Below are 15,988 nucleotides of genomic sequence, written 5' to 3'. Positions count from 1 at the left end.
CTGGATATTGTCCAATTCTTGTTTCTGCATATGAACATAAGCTGCTTCAGTAGTTGAATGGTGCTGAACAGTGTGCAATCATCAGTGAACATCCCCACTACTGAACTCATGAAGGGAAAGTCATTGAAGCAGCTGAAGATGTTGAAGACTAGGATATTACCCTGAGGGCTACCTGCAGAGTCATCTTGGGAGCTGACATGGCTAACCTCCAACAATCTCAACCATCTGCCAGGTATGACTCCAACCAGCACAGCACAGCATTGACCCCCTGACTCCCATTGATGGTAATTTTGCGAGGGCACCTTGATGTTAAACTTGGTCCAAATGGGACTTTGACATCAAGGGCTGTCACCCACCCCCCCCCCGCCTCTGGAATTCAGCTCTTCCACCCATGTTTGAATTAAGGCTGTAATGAGGTCAGGATCTGACTAGCCCTGGCAGAACTTCTCTGAGCAGGTAGTGCTTGATAGCTCTGTTGATGACACCTTCCAACATTATCAATAATCAAGAGTAGATTGATGGGTGGTAATCGATTGGGTTCATTTATCCTGTGTACACATGTTGAGTAGATGAGAGTGTTGTACTGATCCATGGATCATAGGATGCCTTACATCTGCCATGGATTACAGCTTCCATTGTTTGGTAAGAATGTTCCCCTTTGTTGCATCTCAGATTTAGGTAAGCAAAACGATTCTTCAGTCATGGGACTCAAGCACTCCTCACTGAAGCAAGAATGATCATCTTGCCTGAATATAATGAGACTGAAATATAAGTTGGGATTTAAGATTACAGATTGTGGTAGAATACAATTCTTCTGATGCTGTTGCTGGCCCACAGTGTCTTACGGATGCCAAGTTTTGAGCTTTTACATCTTCTTTGAATCTATCCCATTTAGCACACTGGAGACTCTTCGCCAAAGGAAGCTGGGTCTTTGTTTCCAAAAGAAACTGGGCAGCGTCTCTTCTAACTTTGCCATGGACAGATCCATCTCTGAGCGGTGGATCAGTGAGAATGCAGTTCAGTAGATTTCTTTCTTACATTGATTTTCTTACCACTTGCCACAGACCTAATCCAGCATCGATGTCCATCAGGACTCAACAAATGCAGGCAGTAATGGTGTAAAGAGTCATTATAGGAAATGAATGTGTATGTCCCTCATCCAATGTGCATTCTGTGACCTTGCCACAGTCAGTGCCTCATCCAAACTGTTCAACAGGGAAGAGTACTGATTCATCAACTGAAATGGAGGAGGGGCAGTAGATGGCAATCTTAAGGAGATTTATTTGCGGATATTTGACCTAGATGTCATGGTGTCCAGAGTTAATGTTGAGAACTCCAAGGCTAACTCCGTCCTGAATGTACATTATTGCACCATTTCCTTACACTTTGGAATAAAACCATAAGACACAGGAGCAAAAATTAGATCATTCGGCCCATCAAGTCTGCTCTGTCATTCATAGCTGAGAAGTTTCTCAACTCCATTCTCACACTTTTTCCCTGTAACCCTGGATCCTTTTGATACTCAAGAACCTATCTATCTCAGTCTTTAATATGCTCAGTGCCCTGGCCTCCACAGCCTTCTGTGGCAGTGAATTCCATAGATTCACCACTCTCTGGCTGAAGAAGTTTCTCCTTATCTCTGTTCTAAAAGGTCTTCCCTTTACTCTGACGCTGTGCCTTGGGTCCTACTCTCTCCTATCAATGGAAACATCTTCCCAAAATCTCGGGTGGCATGGTGGCTCAGTGGTTAGCACTGCTGCCACACAGCGCCAGGGACCCGGTTCGAGCCCAGCCTTGGGTAACAGTCTGCTCCAGTTTCCTCCCACAGTCCAAAGATGTGCAGGTTAGGTGAATTGGCCACGCTAAATTTCCCATAATGTTCAGGAATGTGTAGGCTGGGTGCATAGAATAAACAAAAGTGAGTACTGCATATTAGGGTGGTGCTGGAGAAGCACAGCAAGTCAGGCAGCATCCAAGGAGCAGGAAAATTGATGTTTTGAGCAAAAGCCCTTCATTAGGAATGTCATTATCATAGAATCCCTACCCTGTGGAAACAGGCCATTTGACCCAACAAGTCCACACCGATCCTCAGAAGTGCATCCCACCCAGAACCATTCCCCTATCCTATTATTCTACATTTACCCCTGACTAACGCATCTAACATACACATCCATAAACACTGTGGGCAATTTAGCATGGCCAATTCACCTAAGCTGCACATTTTTGGATTGTGGGAGGAAACTGGAGGACGCAGAGGAAACCCACACAGACACGGGGAGAATGTGCAAACTCCACACAGACAGTTGCCTGAGGCAGCAGGGCGGCACGGTGGCACAGTGGTTAGCACTGCTGCCTCACAGCGCCAGAGACCTGGGTTCAATTCCCGCCTCAGGCGACTGACTGTGTGGAGTTTGCACATTCTCCCCGTGTCTGGGTGGGTTTCCTCCGGGTGCTCCGGTTTCCTCCCACAGTCCAAAGATGTGCCGGTCAGGTGAATTGGCCATGCTAAATTGCCCGTAGTGTTAGGTAAGGGGTAGATGTAGATGTAGATGTAGGGGTATGGGTGGGTTACGCTTCGGCGGGGCGGTGTGGACTTGTTGGGCCGAAGGGCCTGTTTCCACACTGTAAGTAATCTAATCTAATCTAATCGAGCCACTGTGTCATGTGTAGTTTTAGGCCCTATATCTCAGGAAGGATGTACTGACCCTGGAGCAAGTTCAGAGGAGGTTCACGAGAATGGTCCCAGGAATGAAAAGTTTAACATACGAAGAACATCTGAGGACTCTGGGTCTTTATTTGATGGAGTTTATAAGGACGAAGGGGGATCTAATTGAAACTTACAGAATATTGAATGACCTAGATAGAGTAGGTGTTCATAGAATCGGGGGGAATGTAGAGTAATAGGGGTAGGGGAATGGGTCTCGATGGGTTACTCTTCAGAGGGTGGGTGGGGACATGTTGGACCAAGGGGCCTGTTTCCACATTGTAGGGATTCTATGATTCTATGAACATCCACTCTGTCCAGGCCATTCAGTATTCTGTAAGTTTCAATTAGGTCCCCCTTCATCCTTATAAACTCCACAGAATAAAGACCCAGAGTCCTTTTATGCTCCTCATGTGTTAAGCTTTTCATTACGGGGACCATTCTTGTGAACCTCCTCTGAACACATTCCAGGACCAGTACATCCTTCTTGAGATATGGGGCCCAAAACTGTATGCAATATCGCAAATGTGGTCTGACCAGAGCCTTAGAAAGCCTCAGAAGAACATCCCTGCTTTTATATCCAATTGCTCTCAAAATAAATGCATCATTGCATAACTCAGCCTGCAGGTTTACCGTGAGAGAATTCTAGACTAGAACTCTCCAATCTCTTTGCACTTCAGACTTCTGAATTTTCTCCCCATTTAGAAAATGGTCCATGTCTCTGTTCTTCCTGACAAAGTGCATGACCGCACACTTTCCCGGATTGGACTCTGTCGGATACTTCTTTGCCCACTCGCCTAACCTGTCCATACCTCGGAATAAAGTTAAAAATCACACGACACCAGGTTATAGTCCAACAGGTTTAATTGGAAGCACACTAGCTTTCGAAGCGACACTCCTTAGTCTATCACCTGATGAAGGAGCATCGCTCTGAAAGCTAGTGTGCTTCCAATTAAACCTGTTGGACTATAACCTGGTGTCATGTGATTTTTAATTTTGTACACCCCAGTCCAACACCGGCATCTCCAAATCATGCCTTGGAATAGAGTTGTTGGTTGAAATGTATGAAGACTGTCAAGGGGTGTTTGATAACCTTTGCAATAGTCTTGTTCATAAAACTGAAGTCCAAAGGAATACAGAGACAGTGATGAGGTGGAGCAGAAAGCGATAGTGAACTGTTAACATTCAAACTGGAGGGAGGTGTGCTACAGTGTTGCTCAAGTGAACAGTGTTGGAATCAAAAACAGAAATTTCTGGAAAATCTCAGCAGGTTTGGCAGCATCCGTGGGGAGGAAACAGTGTTCATGTTTTGGATCCAGAAGGTGTAGGAATCACTTCTATATCGACTTAAAAAAACAATCACCTGAACTTGAGTATGCAGGGCATAATTTCAAAATCTGTGGGTGACAAAATAAGTAATAATAAGGAGGATAGTAAAGACTGCAGGGTGGACATAGACGATTTGTTGAAACGAATAAACACAGGGCAGAAAATGCAAGACTGTGTAGTGATTTATTTTGGTTGGAAAAACGAGACACAATGTGAACTGAATGGTATAATTTCCAAGTTAGTGAAAGAACACAGAAATCTGGGGCTGTAAGTACATGTGTTTGAAAGTGGCAAGTTAATTTGAAAATACCTGCAGTGAATTCTGCTATAATGTGGGAGTTGCGTTCTCGTGCAACCCCTTGTTATAAGAAAATCACGCAATAGCACACTACCCTGGGGAACTCCTGCAGAGATGTCTCAGAGTTCGCCCCGATATCTGCTAGTTCCAGCTTTGCTATGAGTCCTTGATGCCACACCTATTTGAATGTGGTCTTGGTGTCAAGGGCTGTCACTCTGACCTGACCTCTGGAGTTCAGTTTGTTTGTCCATGTTTGAACCAAGGCTGTAACGAAGTCAGCTGAGTGGTCCTGGTAGAACCCAAACTGGGCATCACTGAGCAGGTTATTGTTGATGACACCTTCTATCACTTTACTAATAATCATGAGGAGACTGATAGGGCGATAATTGGCAGAATTCGATTGGTCCTGTTGTTTGCGTACAGGACATACCTGGGCAATATTCCACATTGTCGGGTAGATGCCAGTGGTGTAACTGTACTAGAACCGCTTGGCTAGCAGAACAATAAGGTTAGAGTGGTGCTGGAAAAGCACAGCAGGTCAGGCAGTATCCGAGGAGCAGGAAAATCAACGTTTCGGGCAAGAGCCTTTCATCAGGAAATGATTTCCTGTTGAAGAGCTTTTGCCTGAAATGTCGATTTTCCTGCTCCTCGGATCCTGCCTGACCTGCTGTGCTTTTCCAGCATCACTCTAATCTTGATTCTAATCTCCAGCATCTGCAGTCCTCACTTTTGCCGAGTGGAATAGCCAGTCCTGGAGCACAAGTCTTCAGTCTATCACTGGGAAGGGGTCCAGGCCCCATAGCCTTTGCAGTATCCAGTGCCTTCAGCTGTGTCTCGAATGTTATGTGGAGTGAATCAAACTGGCAGAAGACTGGGTACTGTAATGCTGGGGACCATTGCAGGATATTGCTCCCAGAATTGTGTAGGAATTGGAGGAGAACTTGCAAGTGGTAGTGTTCCCACGTATCTGCTGTCCTTGACCTTCTAGACACTACAAATGATGAATTTGCAAGGTGTCATCAGAGGCCTTCTCATGAGAAGTCGCAGTGCATCTTACAGCTAGTACTTACTGTGGCCACTCGGTCAATAGTGCAGAGAGTGAGTGTTTAAGATGGGGTGACTGGAATGCCAATCAAATGTTTCGTTTTATCCGGGATGAAAGTGAGCTTGTCATTGTTGGAGTTACTCTCATCCAGCTCAGAGAGAGTTCTCCGTCACGCACCTGACTTGTGCTTCGTAAACAGTGGACGGGCTTTGGGGAGCCAGGAGGTGAGTTACATGGCACAGAATTCCCAGCCACTGATCTGGCCTTGGAGCCAAAGTACGTGTATTGCAAATGATTAGAACTATGTCAGTTTTCACACACACACACACACACACACACACACACCAGCATTTTGGGGACTGGGAACTTTAGCCCTTGAATACCAGCAATCCCCTCACCCCCCCCCTCCCTCGCCTTTTCAACTGTCATCACATGCTTTTACAATTGAAGGTACTGCCCATTGTCTGATGAAGCAGCTCCTTGGTTAACCTGCCTGTAAAGGTTACAAGATAAGGAAGGTTAAACCTTCTCTCATGGGACCTAAAGCTGACGAACACCACTATTAAGCCAAGATAAAACATAATACTCTTACCTGTTCACCTATAGAAAAAGCTGTCCAAATAACATCTTTATATACCAGATTGACAAGTTACTTGGAATAAATGCTCCTAATTACAAAGTAGAGGATGGACTGGATGGTTTAGATTGAAGCAAATTCTGATCAATCCCATTTCTTGGTTTCTGTATGATATCTTTTCATTAGATTAGATTCCCTGCAGGAAGGAAACAGGTCCTTCAGCCCAACAAGTCCATGCCAATCCTCCAGAGAGTAACCCACCCAGACCCACCTCCCTCTGACTAATGCATCTAACACTATGGACAATTTAGCCTGGCCAATTCACCTGACCTGTACACCTTTGGATTGTTGGAGGAAACCCACACAGACACAGGGAGAATGTGCAAACTCCACACAGACAGTCGCCTGAGGCTGGAATTTAACCCATGCCCCTGGCACTGTGAGGCAGCAGTGCTAACCACTGAGCCACTGCGCCACCCCAAATCTGACAGAGTGTTATCTAGGAGAAAGTGAGGACTGCAGATGCTGGAGATCAGAGCTTAAAAATGTGTTGCTGGAAAAGCGCAGCGGGTCAGGCAGCATCAAAGGAGCAGGAGAATCGACGTTTCGGGCATAAGCCTGAAGAAATGTCGATTCTCCTGTTCCTTTAAAGAGTGATAGCTAGTCTAGAATAATGCTAGCGGTTCTACTGAAAGCATAAGCAACAATTTCCAGGAGGTGAGAAGAATCTCATCCCAGTCACAGATTGACAATTGTAGGTAACGTAACCCTGCAAAAAAAACATACTTCTTCTGCCCCCTTGTGGGGAATTCCAATAACTGTCATCCATTACCATTTTTTTTAACTCTCAGAATTCCATTGAAAGATATCGGGATCCATTTTACCTCTGACTTAAATAGACGTGGAATTTAAGTATAATTTATGTGTGCAAATGTTTATTTATTGCTTAACTTGTCCCTTTTTAGGAACATGTTGTAGGACTACTTTGCAAACATCACCCATTCTGGGGACAAACAATTCTGAAGATTGAGTACTTAGAGCAGTGGATGTCATCCAATCTCAGAACTATTTCTATCCAAGGCTTTTATCTTGTAAAAAAAATGCTGTTTTAATGACAGTAGTAAACTGGCAGTATATTTAGTCTCAAAGAGAAACTATTTTCCTCTGAGCCACAGCTTTTTTCTTCTGTTTAATTTGTGTTTAATTTCTGTTTAATTTGGTGCAAGCTCTCCTCCATTTTTGAGCAGATTTAGTTAGATTGAGGAATGTGAGCGAGTGCATAGATGAGTCTCTGGAGGAGTGACTAGTGCCACAAGTGTCTCAACATGATGACATCAAAACCCAAAGGCTCATTCCAGCCAATTAAGCAAAACATTCTGCTGTTGGAATTCTGAAACAGACACAGGGAGCTGGAGAAACCCAGGTCTGGTAGCACCTGTCGGGGTGGCTCTGTCATTAGTACTGGTGCCTCATAGCACCAGGTTGACAGATTCACACATTCTCCGTGTGTGTGTGTGTGTGTGTGTCTGGGTGTCTGGGTGTGTGAGTGTGTGTATCCTCCTACAGTCCAAAGATGTGTAGGTTAGATAAATTGGCTGTGCTCAATCTCCTGTGGTGTGCAGGCTGGGAGGATTAGCATTGGGAATTACAGGGATGAGGTGGTCTGGGTGGAATGCTCTTCGGAGCGTCAATGTGGACCCAGATGGGATTCTATGATCAGTGGAGAGAGAAAAACAAAGTTAATGTTTCAGGTCCAGTAAAATAGCTTCTGAAAAAGTCATACCAGACCCAAAATATTACCTCAATTCTTCTCTCTACAGACCTGCTGAGTTTCTCCAGCATTCTCTGTGATTGTGACCAATTTAGGCTGGGTTTCAGACCACCTTGTGTGGGTACACTCTGAACTCAGTCCACTAAGTTAAGCAAATGAAGGGGGACCACAACAAATTTTACCCCAAAGTTCCCAATAATTAAAGATGTTTTACAAAAGGAATCGGTGCTCTCCCCAAAACTGGAGCCACAACACACAATTTACAGTTTCACAATGCTTTGTGAAATTCCATTTTAGAATATGCGCACAACAGAACATTCGGCATCCAAGTTCAGTCTGTAAGGCAGAGTAGCAACACATACCTGAATCACAAATGTTTACCCGATTAAATAAAAGCATGAGATAGATTTTTATTTACAAACGTGACTGTATTTTTATCTTTGAAAGGAAATTCAGCAAAGATCATCAAAAGTAATTAATCAGAATGCATACTGTAGCATTTACATTAACAACACTTGCACTTGTGTATCTCCAGTGTTTTGTGTTTCTATTTCAATCAGCACTGGTTTTATTTACTGAGTTATGCCTTTCTCACGTGTTCCTTGAATCCAGCTACACCTTAGATATAGTCAAGAAAGGAAACAACATTTCCAAGGAGGAATGACCTTAATTATAAGCCCTTACTGTATCAAAGAGCTGTAGTAATATTTGCTTGTTTACATATTAAGTGCATTTTCAGACAAAAATTAAAGCTACAAACTTAATCACCATTTCTAGGGTCAATGGTTAACGGTGACCGAATAAGATGGAATTCTACTTTTCTAAAATAAAATCAAATGTTATTTACTGGAGATCAGAAATTTATTTTCTGTAAGTTTATAAACGAGGCTTAAAGTCACTGAATTAGTCACACACAAAAAAAGAAATTGCAGGCAAAGTTCAGCAGTACTGCTAGCAGAAAACAGAGTTAGTATTTCAAGCCCAGTGATTTCATAGAATCCCTGCAGAGTGGAAACAGGCCCTTCGGCCTAGCAAGTCCACACAAACCCTCTGAAGGGTAAACCACCCAGACCTATTCTGCTACATTTACTCCTGGCTCACTTAACCTACACATCCCTGAACACTACAGGCAATTTAATATGGCCAAGTCACCTAACTTGGATGTCCTTGGACTGTGGGAGGAAGCTGGAGCACTCAGCAGAAACCCAAGCAGACACAGGGAGAGCATGCAAACTCCACACGGATAGTCACCTGAGGCTGGAATCGAACTCAGGTCCCTAGTACTGTGAGGCAGCAGTGCTAACCACTGAACCACCATGGCCACCCATTTCCAGTGAAGAGTCACTGGACTTGAAATACTAACTCCACAGACCGATGAATTTTGCCAACAATTTCTGGTTTTGGTTTATAATCTCCAGCATCTGCAGTCGCTTGCTTTATTTTTACTGAATTTAACACATTTGCTTTTGAAGGATCACCATTTTTGTGTGAAAATCTCAAATCATTTCTAACATGTGTGATGACATTTATCTCTCCTGATTTCCAGAGTTAAAACTCTGCTGCTCTCATTACGGCAGTAACAATGTTGAGGCTACAACCACATTAGCCCAGGACATTATTAAATGGCAAAGTGCTGAATGGCTTACTTATGATCCAAGTTATGAATGTTTTGTATTAAATCTGTTACCTTCAGTAGAATGCTAATGTTCCTCACAGGATTCAAAACACAATGGAAAGGATAAGAAAGTACAGTTACAAAAATATTGAAAGAATTGTGTATTTTCTCATTGGAATAAAGAACATAGAGGTATTATAAAGTCATAATGGCACAGAAGTATGGCATTTGACCAAACAAATTGATGCCGATTCTCTGTAGAGTCACCGAACTGAGAATGCAAGATGGTCTCTTGTTTTCTAACATAATACAAGTTATTCGTGAAAAAGGGCTTATGCCTGAAATGTCAATTCTCCTGCTCCTTGGATGCTGCCTGTCCTGCTGTGGTTTTCCAGCACCACACATTTCAACTAACATAATACAAGTTACAAATCCTGTACATTCACTGAATGTACTCATCAACAGTTGTTATAATTAACAAAGAAAATCATTCAAATGTTGTTTATACTTAGGAGTTCATTCTAAATGTAAGGGTTTAAGATCTTACTATAAAGCATTATTGCATACAGTCAGATTCAAAGACCAGTTTCATTAATATCCAGTTACAAAAATAAACAAAACATTACTGGGATACATTCATAAACAGAAAGCAGCAGCACAATTAAAACACCCTCATTAGGTAGCTGCATTTAACTTGTTACCAAAAACATCACAAATTTAACATCTAAATGGCTAACAACATAATAAAATGAGGTACATTTGAAACACTCAAGTTTCTAAAAGACTTTATATACAACTGTCAGTGTGCACCCTAGAGCTAAGTGTGGAAACAAGCTTGCTCTACAAAGTGCAGGAACCAACTCTTGATATATTTTGCAATGATTGCTGAAACACTTTGAAAGGTGGGGGATTGAGGTGTATGAGACCATGCACAGCTGAGGGGAAGAAGATGGATAGAATGAGCTTGCAGGGAAACTAACTGAGGGATAAGGCGAGAGGACAGGTTGAGGGCCAACCAAAAATGGAAAGGCTTGTTTAATAAAATTGCTTCTTCCTCATCTAAAAAGAGTTATCACCTCATGATTCCCTTTGTTTTGTAATCTATTAGCACCAAATTAGGCCGTATATGGCATCACAAACATACATTTACCATGTTTTAATGTTTACATACAAGACTCACACATCAACCACAGGGTGTGGTTTAAACTTCCTGTCACTCCTGTTTAACTCATATTTGTGTTCTTCCTCATCTAATCACTTATGAACTTTGTACAACATACAACCCGAATCATTCACTACTATCCCAGGAAGAGATATTAATAATTGTCATTGCTATCCACCAAGGTGGGAAAAAAAGTTCCTAGAATGGGCCTCAAATCTTAAATTCACATGAATGTTTCTTGACTGGTTGCTTTTCTTGCTTTCTACAACTTATCAATCAATGTTTCATATCGCCATCAGCTCTGTCTGGCAGTTTCAATCAATACATTCTCAACTACTCCTCAGGGAAGGTGATCACAAACAGCATTAATTGGTGTTATTGAGGTACATGTTCTATACTGTCAGAAAAAAACGACCCTTCCAATTTTCAGCTTCAGTAGAGGTCAGTCAATGTTATGATCTTGTAGTCTGTATTTCAACCTGTTGACGGCCTGAATGACATGGGTAAAGTGAAGGAGTGGGGTTGATTGAATTGCTCTACAGAGAGTCGGCATCAATTTGTTTGGTCAAATGCCATACTTCTGTGCCATTATGACTTTATAATACCTCTATGTTCTTTATTCCAATGAGAAAATACACAATTCTTTCAATATTTTTGTAACTGTACTTTCTTATCCTTTCCATTGTGTTTTTAATCCTGTGAGGAACATTAGCATTCTACTGAAGGTAACAGATTTAATACAAAACATTCATAACTTGGATCATAAGTAAGCCATTCAGCACTTTGCCATTTAATAATGTCCTGGGCTAATGTGGTTGTAACATCAAATCTGCATTCCCTGCTACTGCAGATAATGTTTCACCCCGTCTTCATACGAATCTATCCAACTCTACCTTAAAAATGTTCAATGACATAGCTTCCACTATCTTTACAGGGAGCATTTCAAAGACTTACAACTCTCTGAGATAGAAAATAAGTCTTGTTGTCTCTGACTTAAATGGGTAAACTCTGTTTTCTGAAGAGTGACCAGTATTTCTAGATTCCTCCCTCAGTGGAAACATCCTGTCAAAATCCCTCAGGATCCTATATATGAAAGAGAATCGAGAATTGAATTAGAAGGAAAAATGGGAGTAAACTTTCAAGGGACATAAAATTGGATTTTAAGGGTTTCTGAAAGGAAATCAAAAAGAAAAAGGTTAGTGAAGACAAATGTCTTAGAGTCTGAAATGGGCAAATTGATAAGAGAGAACCAGAAAATAGCAGAGTAAATAAACATCATTTGTAAAAGCAAAGCACCTGAAAATGTTGAAAATCTGAAATTAAAAACAATAGGTGCTGGACAAACTCAACCCATTTGACGGTACCTGTGCAGAAAGGAACAGTTAACATTTCAATATGACTTTCCTTTTGTTCTGCTTTCATAGAAGAAGCAATGAAAGGTTTGCCAGGAGTGTGAGCTCTTTTAAGAAGAGAGGAATTTAAGGGAATTAACATTACTTTTTTAAAAAGTTCTAAAAGCTGATAAACCCACGGGGCCTGATAATATACATATCCCAGGTAACTAAAGAAAAGTTGATGTGTCAATTGTCATTGTTCAAAATTCGATAGATTTTGGAGCAATCCTGGCAGACTGGATGGTGATATATGCAACAAAAGCAGTAGTTGCTGGAAAAGCTCAGCAGGTCTGGCAGCATCCGTGAAGAGAAATCAAAGTTGACATTTTGGGTCCAGTAACCCTTCCTCAGAACAAGGACCAGAAACGTTAACTGATTTCTCTCCACAGATGCTTCCAGACCTGCGGAGCTTTCCCAGCAGCTTCTGGTTTTGTTCTGATTTACAGCATCTGCAATTTATTTAGTTTTTAATTGATAACTGCAACAAAACAGTTTAACGAAAAGGAGGACGAGAGGAAACTAGAGTTCCAGATCAGTTAGCTAAACATCAATAATCGGGAAAAGACTGGAGTCTTTTATAAAGGATGTGCTAACAGGATACTTAAAAATTACCAACAGTATTAGAAAGAATCAAAATGGATTTATGAAAGGAAAATTATATTTGACAAAACTACAGAAGTTTTTGCGGGTGTAACAATAGGTGAGGGAGAGCCAATGGAAGCAGTGCATTTGGATTTTCAGGAAGCTTTTGATAAAGTCCCAAATAAGAGGTTATTAGATTAGATTCCCGACAGTATGGAAAGAGGCCCTTTAGCCCAACAAGTCCACACTGATCATCTGAAGATTTACCCACCCAGACCCATTCCTCTACATTTACCCCTGACGAATGTAAAAGCAAAGCACCTGAAAATGTTGAAAATCTGAAATTAAAAACAGTAGGTGCTGGACAAACTCAACCCATTTGACGGTATCTGTGCAGAAAGGAACAGTTAACATTTCAATATGACTTTCCTTTTGGTCTACTTTCATAGAAGAAGCAATGAAAGGTTTCCCAGGAGTGTGAGCTCTTTTAAGAAGAGAGGAATTTAAGGGAATTAACATTAGTTTTTAAAAAAGTTCTAAAAGCTGATAAAAGCAGCTAAAGGCTGACCCATTCCTCTACATTTACCACTTTACTAACACCTTCCACCCCAACCTCAAATTTACCTGGACTGTCTCAGACTCCTCCCTCCCCTTCCTAGACCTCTCTATTTCTATCTCGGGCGACCAAATCAACACAGACATTTACTATAAACCGACCGACTCCCAGAGCTACCTAGACTACACCTCCTCCCACCCTGCCCCCTGTAAAAACACCATCCCATATTCCCAATTCCTTCGTCGTCGCCACATCTGCTCCCAGGAGGACCAGTTCCAATACCGTACAACCCAGATGGCCTCCTTCTTCAAAGACCACAATTTCCCCTCAGATGTGGTTGACGATGCCCTCCAACGCATCTCCTCCACTTCCCGCTCCTCCGCCCTTGAGCCCTGCCCCTCCAATCGCCACCAGGACAGAGCCCCACTGGTCCTCACCTACCACCCCTCCAACCTCCATATACATCGTATCATCCGTCGTCATTTCCGCCACCTCCAAACGGACCCCACCACCAGGGATATATTTCCCTCCCCTCCCCTATCAGCATTCCGAAAAGACCACTCCCTCCGTGACTCCCTTGTCAGGTCCACACCCCCCACCAACCCAACCTCCACTCCCGGCACCTTCCCCTGCAACCGCAAGAAATGCAAAACCTGCGCCCACACCTCCCCCCTTACTTCCCTCCAAGGCCCCAAGGGATCCTTCCATATCCACCACAAATTCACCTGCACCTCCACACACATCATTTACTGCATCCGCTGCACCCGATGTGGCCTCCTCTATATTGGGGAGACAGGCCGCCTACTTGCGGAATGTTTCAGAGAACACCTCTGGGACACCCGGACCAACCAACCCAACCACACCGTGGCTCAACACTTCAACTCCCCCTTCCATTCCACCAAGGACATGCAGGTCCTTGGACTCCTCCATCACCAAACCATAACAACACGACGGCTGGAGGAAGAGCGCCTCATCTTCCGCCTAGGAACCCTCCAACCACAAGGAATGAACTCAGATTTCTCCAATTTCCTCATTTTCCCTCCCCCCACCTTGTCTCAGTCCCATCCCTCGAACTCAGCACCACCTTCCTAACCTGCAATCTTCTTCCTGACCTCTTCGCCCCCACCCCCACTCTGGCCTATCACCCTCACCTTAACCTCCTTCCATTTATCGCATTCCCAATGCCCCTCCCCCAAGTGCCTCCTCCCTACCTTTTATCTCAGCCCGCTTGGCACACCCTCCTCATTCCTGAAGAAGGGCTCATGCCCAAAACGTCGATTCTCCTGCTCCTTGGATGCTGCCTGACCTGCTGCGCTTTTCCAACAACACATTTTCAGCCCTGACTAATACACCTAACACTTTGGGCAATTTAGCATGGCCAATTCACGTGACCTGCACAATTTTAGATTGTGGGAGGAAACTGGAGCACCCAGAGGAAACCCGCACAGACACGGAGAGAATGGGCAAACTCCACACAGACAGTTGCCCAAGACAGGGATTGAACCCAGGTCCCTGGTGCTGTGAGGCAGTAGTGCTAACCACTGAGCCACCATGCCACCCATTATTATGTAAATTCAAAGCATATAGGATTGTTAGCACTCTACCGACATGGACTGCGAATTGGTTACTAGTCAGGAAACAGAGAGTATGAATAAATTAGTTGTGTTTGGACCGGATGGTGATGACATGTAGAGTGTGCATGGATCAGTGTTGGGTATCAGGTATTCACAACATGTCAACAATTTGGGTGAGGGAGTTGAATTTACTATTTCCAAGTTTGTGACGAGGTGAGATGAGGACGTGAAGAAGTTTCAGGGTGATTCAGACAAGTTGAGTGAGTATGTAAATACATAGCAAACTATTCTTAAAATGTTAATTGTTTGGGAAATGTTGATTTACAAAAGGTCCTGTGTTTACTCATACATCAGTCACTGAAAGCAAACCCCCAGGTTTAGCATGCAATTGGGAAGACAAATGGTCTACTGGCCTTCGTGGTAAGAAGGTTTGATTACTGGAGCAAGTCTTGTCTTACTGCAGCTATACCAATCCCTGGTAGGAACATTCCTGGAGCAATGTGTTCAGTTTTAATCTCCTTACCTAAGAAAATGCATACAGGTACGTATTCCTTTATCCGAAATGCTCGGGACCAGCTGCTTCGCGGAAATCGGAATTTTGCGGTTTTCGGAACTAATCCCCTGTAGGATGCAGGGCAGCAACCCGTAATCAAACATAAATACTGTACTGCAGCAAAAACTTATGAATACTGACACAAAGCAGGGTAAATGAAGACTAGAAGTACTACCACCCTTCATTTATAGAGCAGTGTACTGATAAATGAAATACATCGACCATAAATATTCAATAACATTTTATTTCCATATAAAAAAAATTACAAGAAAAACATTCTGGAAAACTTAAATGTACAAAGCTTATTTATAGAATAATATATACAAATTCATGAAATACATCAACTCTAACTATTCAACAGCATTTTATTTCCATTAAAAAAATTCCAATATAAACATTCAGTAAAACTCAAACATCCACAGCTTCAGCGTTATGGCAGGCGGTGGTTTTAAAGGCTTCTTCAAGTGTCATCTGTGTCATTACCATAGGTTACTGTCTAAGCAATCTCTCTTTAACTGAGTAAATTGCCATAACCTCTTGCTCACTGATAAATGAACATTGTTCAAGGTCAGCAATTAACTGATCACACATTTTCACCATATCATCAATGGGGACTTGTTCAACTGTGTTCACTAATTCATCATCATCATCATCAGCATCACTACTATCCTCACACTTATCTGTGTACCGGAACCCATATTTAAAACCATTTCAGCAACGTTCAGGAGCAATAAAATTTTACACTTTTCTCCCAATCCCGATTGTCTGCAATGAGCTCGTGCCGCTGGTGCTGGTACTGAACCAGTCGGAAAACATTTCTCCAGTTAC

This window comes from Chiloscyllium punctatum, chromosome 1 (genome assembly GCF_047496795.1).
Source record: "Chiloscyllium punctatum isolate Juve2018m chromosome 1, sChiPun1.3, whole genome shotgun sequence".
Lineage (NCBI taxonomy): Eukaryota > Metazoa > Chordata > Chondrichthyes > Orectolobiformes > Hemiscylliidae > Chiloscyllium > Chiloscyllium punctatum.
The sequence above is the reverse complement of the archived record's forward strand: the minus strand, read 5'-3'. Positions refer to the sequence as shown.